Below are 7,946 nucleotides of genomic sequence, written 5' to 3' on the forward strand. Positions count from 1 at the left end.
TATTGCTGGTGAATGGGTGAAGTAGATGAAAAGATGTATTTGAAGAGGACAGGAATAATCTGTGTACCTCGTGGCCTAAAGACAAGAAAAGAGGCTTGAACTTTTATCTGTGGCTTAATGTAAACATCGGCAATAATTATTTAGCAATAGATGCAGTGACAGGTAGGTCTGCTGCCTTGGGATGTTTGGCTGTTTCTGTCTTCAGATGGTTTTAAGAGCAGGTTAGATGAACTGCTGTACAGTATGTTACACCTAGCTTGGCCCTGGCATAGCTGCTTCAGCTTTCTGGCTGGCTCTTCAGGAGCTCCGTGACTCTGTGGCTGGGTGGTTTCATGCAGCTTGCAGAGAAACAATCATGTTTCTTGGCACCGAGCGGAGGTGAACATTGCTAAAAGCAAAATGGGGTTATGCAGTTTAGGACCAGAAAGGGCTGTTGTAGTTAGCTGCTTGGACGCTGCTTTGCTTTGTACAGAAAGAAAGGTCACTGCATTCACCTGCTTACAGAGGATGTATTAAAAATGTCATTCAGAGGCAAGGAAAAATTACGTGCACAATGCAAACGGGAGTCTGGAGAAAGGGGTTTGAGTCTAAAAATACATCTCCCCACCTCATTGTTTATACTTGGTCAGAAGTTTCCTTATGGCTCCATCTAGTGGGTATGGGTCTCAGCTTAGTCAGGATGCCTGGGAAAAAAGTACGGGAGATACCAGATGGGCAGTGTGGCAACGTGCATTTGCTTAACTAATCATATAAAGGGTGAAGTGTAGCGCAAAGTGAAGAAATACATGCTGATGTATACGTATCTAAGACACATGAGCTATGCTGAGTTGCACAGCTGCAGTGTATATACATGTATATCCACATATATACTCATAGAGAAACATGTGGCCTGATGGTGGTCTCTATATATGTGGTGTACGTGGTGGCACTGCCTTCTCTGCCTCATCCTTAAAAGTCAGTGCAGGCACCTTAAAAAATAACACAGATGGTCAAGGCAGCAGTATTGCCACAGCAGTTCGGGAGGGATTACAGGTTGCATCCCAGCCTTGAGCTGTTCTCTAAATACAGGTCATAGTCTAATCTCCTGTGTATACACATATACATGAATGTTAAAGATGTTACATATACCTATCCAATGGCAAAAGAAATAATCGGCTTATTTCTATGCAGCTCTCTGAGGTTAAAAGCCTTTTCTTTGATCTAGTGCACCGTCAGAATTGCATAACCTGTATCATACGTGATATGGGCACGGCTTAGTCTACCTAAGATCCACAGAGCTGTTTTTCATCCGTGCAGGGAATACACGCCACGCAGGGACTTCTAAATTGCCATTTTGATCACATTGCTCAAACATGAGAATGAGTCATCTGCCATACTGAAAACCATGACCTTTGTGTTTACACCAAAAAAGGAAAGATAAGCTTAAGAGAGGGAAAGAGCACTAGGAAAAAAAAGAAAAAACCCAAACCCAAGAATGTCTTTGCTGCTTGAACTGTAGTCAGCTGCTGTTACTGAAATGCAAGCTAGAGAAGTTACTGCTGTGATTGGCAGAGTTTGCAGCACTTGAGTTCCTGCAGGAGGCATTTTTTGCCAATAATAAAGCAAGGGAAAGCTTTGTATGTCCATCCACTAAAGGAACCATGTAAGGGTTTTATTTAGAAATAAATCCATCTTTAATTTAGGGCAGTCGTGCCCTGCAGCCATCTCAAGCGAAAAAAATGCATCCTGTCAGGGAGCAAAAGGGTGGCATGGAGGGGGGCTTGCTGCCCAAGTAACATCCCTGCAAAACGTGGGTGGTGCAGAAGCAGTAAAGAATTCTAAAAACAGTTATCAGGACAGAATTTTTGAGTCTATTGGTCTCATACTCATTCTGCCCTAATGGAATAACAGTAATGTTTAACTAATTTCTAGTATGCTTCATCAAAAGCTCCAGCTGCAAAATTTAATACAGATGAATAAAGGTTTAAAGTTCAGTAGACTTGAATGGAACCTGACAAAGAATGTGACTCTTCAAAAAGACTAGATTTAACAATGTATCACCATTTAAATTGAGCACACTGACCTGACTGAAAAAAACTAAATGTTGAAGTGATGTATTTACCTATGTGCCTCCCCATATCTCACTCGGAGCATCTTTTCAGACTGAGGGAACAAACCTGCCCAGTGCACACTGGTGTGTATGAAGATGAGGAGCTGAACAGGCTTCTAACCTATGGTGATGCATGGCCCATCCAGGAGACAGGCCAGGTCCACAGGATAAGGATAAAAAGGAGTTGTGGGGAGCATCTGTGAGCCTCCTGCTGAGAAGATCTGTAGAGACAGCAACATCCATCCCAATCTCTGTTATTTTCAAAGGGTGTTCTCAGGAGGAAATTTAGATGGACACCAGCAGGCAGCTGCATTTTAAAGTGGACATCCCTGTTAAAGAAAAATGTTCTGTGTTACAGCGTGAGCTCTACCATCTGCTCTATAGCTCATTTGTCGTCCGCTAGGCTTGCAAAAAAAAAACTGATGAGGAGCTGAAATGATGCCAAAAAAAAAAAAAAAAAAAAGCCCTTGGGGAAATGGCAATTTGGATTTCCCACAGGGAGCAAGAACTTTTATGTTGTAGGAGCATCTGCAACCCTAAAGGAGAGAGATAATTATTAGACCTGATCAAAACCCTAGAGAGTAAGAAAGGCGCTTCAAAAAGGCAAAGTAATTGAGATCTCTATTGTCAAGCCTTCATGATAAAAAGCACTTTCTAAGTCCTCATTTAAGATGCTTTAGATAATTGAGACTTATTTTTAATGGCCTGACATTCAAATCCAGTGAAGATCAATAGAAACTCCCTATTAAGATGGTGGTTTCTGCTTTTGAAATGGCTGGTCTTCATGAGCTGCCTTGTGACTTGTCTCTTCAGTGGTTGACTTCTCTTCTGTGACTGATTTCACTTCAGTTTTTACACATAGATTTTTTTGAGGGAAACATGCACAGGGCTGACGGCCTTTGGTGCAAACCCTGCCTCACTTGCTGGCTGTTAAACCAGCAGCAGAATAAAGACCCTGAACTTTAGAACAGCAGATTTCACCTTTCTCTCAGGGAGCTGTTGGGGGAAATCCCCCAGGATTGTGCCTTGATGGGCAGAGGAGTCCAGGGGTGCAGGGAGGTTTCAGAGACAACCTTTTGGAAACACAGGAGCAGCCCTCCCTTCTAGATGGGAAAAACAGCAGGCAAGCAAGAAACCAACCTAGTTAAACAGCGAGCTACTGACAGAGCTGAAATGAAAAAAAAAAAAAAAAAAGTGTATGAGAAGATGGGAAAGGGGAGAGGCTCCCAAAGAGGAATACAAAAATACTGCTCAGGCATGCGGAGATGCAGGTAGATACAAGAAGATGCTAGTAGGTACTAGCATCTACTACATCATACTAGTAGGTATGCTATTAGCAAGCAGAAGTACAAAGAAGAACGAGGTCCACAGCTGAATGGGCCGAGCAAGTTACACATGGTACAGAACAAAATGAAATAGCCAATACTTTTTTTGGTTTGGTCTCCATGGATAAGGCGAGCCTGTGAAGTCCCTGAGGGATCAGTGACGAAGCAAATGATGAACCATGACAGCAGAAGAGAGTCGGAGTAGCTTCGAGCTATGCGCTGGCTTTTCCTAGTTACCTTCCTGTCCTTCTGTGCCTGAAAACAGCTTGCATGGGGATCAGTTCCAGACTTTTCCAGGGCCTGAAGTGAGGCTGACTGTCCCATAGCTTCCCCAATGATCATTTTTTACCTTTTTAGTAAATGGGTGGAATATTTGCCCTTTTCTGGTCATCTGGGACTTCCCCTGCACCTTATGACCTGCCCTGTGTTAAAGACTGGCTTTGCACTGATGCCAGCCAACTCGCTCAGCACCCTCGGATGTATCCTGTCAAATCTATGGACTTGTTTTTGCCTGATTTGCCAAGCACAGTTTGTAAGGACAGGTTGAGATCACCTCTTAAGAAGCCTAGGGTCTTTATTCTGCTGGCTATTAACAAACCAACATGCAGTAGTTGTAACACGGGAATGCAATATCTGTGTATATAATCGGTAAAATATACACATAGAGCAAATTTTTAATATAATCATATGCATTGAATGTACAGAAATCTGACACTCCAGATGATAGAAAAATCTGATGCAACAGACTTGCCAAGAGCTCTGATGCTAGTCCCAGGGTGAAGCCAACTGCAAAAGCTAGTGCAGTAAACACATGGAGGTCAAGCAAACTGTCAAGCAGCTAAAGAATGAGCCAGAAGGACTGTGGTAATTTGCAGCCACAATAAAGAAACCGTAAGGCAGTTAGCCAAAAGAAGAAGCAGCAGCAAAAAAACCACAGTGTTTAAAGCACATGTGATCAGACGCTTCTCTGGGATACTCATCTGCTGCAACGTGATTCCTTAGTGTTACGCTGGAGCCCGTCGCTGCTTTATTCATAAGCCACATAGCGTTGTAACGTTGTGCTTTTCGCTGTGCTTGTGCTCATGTGTGAAGGTGTTGTACAAGACGAGACAACAAATGCTTGACAATACAGCCCGAAATGCTGGAGGAGCAGCTCTCACCTTGCAGAGGAGCTGCAGAGTCGGCTTGGATTCCCTGCGGAGCGCAAAGCTGGGCAGTCACTGCTGCTGCAGCAGGCAGGGCTGGGGGGAAGCACTGGCGCCCACCGCGGCCTGTCCAGAAGGGAGGTGTTCCAGGGCTGCCCTGTGGTACAAGGCCTGGACCACAGTGGTCTCTGTGTGGGATGGCAGTAGAGGCCATTGAAGGTGTGCACAAAATCTGCCTAGAGCCCATGGCTGTTTACAAAAGCATAATTTCAAAGAATGTATATTCAGTTCAAGTAAAACATCCAATATGTGTGAAATTGCAAAGGAAAGAAGAAGATAGAAAGCCCCTACATGAACGGGGGGGAAAAAAAGGAAGAACAAAGAGGAACCTTTCCAGTCTCCCTCTCCACCAGGTGAGGACTCTGTGTGTGATGGATTAACACCATCATTTAAACACCGGCACTTCCTCCTCCCCCATGCTGGGATGGACGGCTGCTTTTTGATGCGACTCCCGCAGCATTTACAAATGTGGACACAGCAATCGTGTAAAGTAGTATCTTTCGCTATGTTGTTGGGTTTAATGAACTGAGATGTTAAGGAGCTGTGCACATCAGTGTGTTTTCTGCTTCCACCTTCCCACTCAACAGCATGATTGACACTGCAGCACAAAGACAGAGTAAACTCGGGTGGCAGAACTCAGAGAAATAATTTATTGTATAGAAACATTCGCTTTTCATTTGAGATTTTAGAACAGCACAAAACAAAAGGAAGGAAGGAGAAACACAGCTCAAGACAGTCTCCCCGTCAGAAACGGAACCACCAACACCAGGGTTTTCGCGCCCGCTGCTCCGGCACCCTCTGGGCTGCTGCGATGGAGACGGCCACGATTTAACAGTCCGGTTTTCCCAGGGAGGCCACTGCACTGTGGGCAGCCCCTTTGCCTCAGTGGCATTTAGTGTCTCTGCTGGGGGTGGGGGAAGAAAGACCCCGAAGGGTCCAAATCCTGGAGCCATCTGGGCTCTCCTTTCCAGGGGGAGGCTGCCCCATCGCGCTGCCCCCAGGCCAACACAGAGGCCCCACTGAGGGACCGCGGAGGGCGACAGCTCCGTGCGCTGCCCACAGTCGAGGGGCGAGTTTCTGCTCGGGGGTCTCGGGCGGGAGGAGGGAGGGCTGGAAAAGCAGCTTACGAATTCCGGGAACGCTCTGCCTTCCTCACCAAAGGAAAAATCAGACCGCTTGGTCAAATGTGCTTCAAATGTTCGGTGACATTTCGCTAAATGTTTGTGAGTAATATAATTTGTATATTCCAGAAATAACTTTTCCATGCACAGAATTTTTCCCGGATCAGGAGAGAGAGGAAGTTATACCTAGTTTGAATGTTCTGCATCGGATAGAGCTGCAGATCTGTTAGCAGATGCTTGGCATCCGTCAGTGTGGTTCTCATATAGCAGCCATGAAGGTGATAGGGGAGGAGAGGACCAACAGAAATTGCCACATTTTAGTGCAGCTAAACTGTCAGCCTTACAGAGCTATTTCCAATCTCTGACTGCACAGCACAGTGTACGGCTTAACAGCAGCTGTTGTATATATTCACCTTCTAACCCCTTCTTGCTTTTCACGTGGATAAGAGCTGCTCCATTGCCATTGGGAGTTTTTCCTGGATTACATAGAGAATTACAGGGGCCCTTCAGTTCCGACGTGGCTGTGTTTCAGGAGCACCTACTGTACCCGTCACGGATAATGCAACGCTGCGACCTCTCACACCTGTAGGAACGCATGGCGCGTAGTCTGAGGCTTCCCAAGATTACGTGGGAACTGAGCATCACATTCCCAGCAGTAAAAGATGACCGTGCTGAAATCCATGAGGGCTCCTGCTTGGTTGCATGTATGTGTGTGCATGCCCTTGTGCACTGCTGTGGTACATATTAGTAAAGGGAGGAGCGTGCCTTTTGTTAAAACAATTTTACATACAGAAAAGGTTACAAAAGCCACAGCATTTATGTTTTCATATTCACATTTGACCTTTTTTTTTGTCAAAAGAAGCATGGGTTTAATGTATTCAGTTTTCACAATATAGAATACTGCATTCAGTTTTCTCCATTGAGTTAAACAAATTCTTCGCTTCATATCTCAGTTAAATGTTTAAGACTTTTATCATCATTCATTGTGTGTATTACAATAGCAGCCAGAAACCTCCAAATTAGTGCTTGGTGCATAAGGCCCTGTTAGAACCAGGTGTTAAAAACGGCTCCTGCTCCAAAATGGTGGCAAATGAAAGCACAAGGACACCAAAATCCCCGTGGGGTCGTGTCTAAGCAGCCAAGTAGAGGGCCAGGGCACATGCAGTGTAGTGGCACGTTTCCTCACTTCCATGTGGAAACAGCAAGAAGAAAATGGATCAGAACTGTTGACGCGTCCCATTTCCCTGTCAGCAGCAGCTGCGGTCAGCATGGCTGTTTTCATGCTTGCTGAGCATCCCCATTTCCAGTCTTGCTTGCTAGGACCCTGTGTTTCAGCAAGCAAAAACGCGCCCTCACTGAGATCAATAGTAAGTTTCCCACTCTCTCCCACTAAATTAAATTTTTGAGCCTGTTCTCTATCTATCTGCTTTCTTTTCCAGTGGTTGTGCATGCAAAGCACAAAAAGAAGCTGGAAGAGAGAGAACAGGAAGGAGAGCAGTGCGAGTAGCTAGTTTACCTGGAGTTGAGGGGGATAAATCAGTCCATCCTGCCCTATAAATGGAGATGATTGAGTGGTGTCCTGGGTAAGTGGTTTTCAGGAAAATAGGACTGAAAAAAAAGAGACAAAGTGGAAAATGTCCGCATTGCTTGCATGAACCCCACGTGTGTTTCTGTTGGTTTTTCCACGTGGTACCTGTGCAAGGAGATGAAGATCTAGGCCTAAAGGGTCTACGGATCCTTGTTAATGGATCCAGCAGGAAGGGCCAAACACCACCACAGGTAACGACAGCCTCCGTTACACAGCTTCAAGAGAGAAGAAGTTACCACAGCTTGGGCTTGGACCCACGACCCACCTGGCTGAGTCTAGGCTAGCCTAGGCTGGCTTAGATTTTTTCAAGGCCACGGAGAGATGTTCACAGCCCCTAAAGCAGCCTGTGGGACTGGGCATGATCTGGGAGATGCTGACAGGTCTGGAAAACACAGACAAAAACTACACTCCCTCTCTGCATCTGAACAGCTCTTGATGATAACTCTGTCAGCTGCCAATACTTCTCAGAGACTTCTGAAGTAGGTGATCCACAGGGGCAGTGATCTGATGTTTTGCAAAATGTCATCAAGGAGCCTCTACCAGAATGGACCTGGGGAGACCCCCCTCCCCCAGCCCCCAAGAGTCATTCTTGAATGCCTGGGCTGAACTTTAAATCCC

This window comes from Tinamus guttatus, unplaced genomic scaffold (assembly GCF_059628265.1).
Source record: "Tinamus guttatus ecotype Peru unplaced genomic scaffold, ASM5962826v1 Tinamus_guttatus_pri_ptg000117l, whole genome shotgun sequence".
In the NCBI taxonomy this organism is placed as follows: domain Eukaryota; kingdom Metazoa; phylum Chordata; class Aves; order Tinamiformes; family Tinamidae; genus Tinamus; species Tinamus guttatus.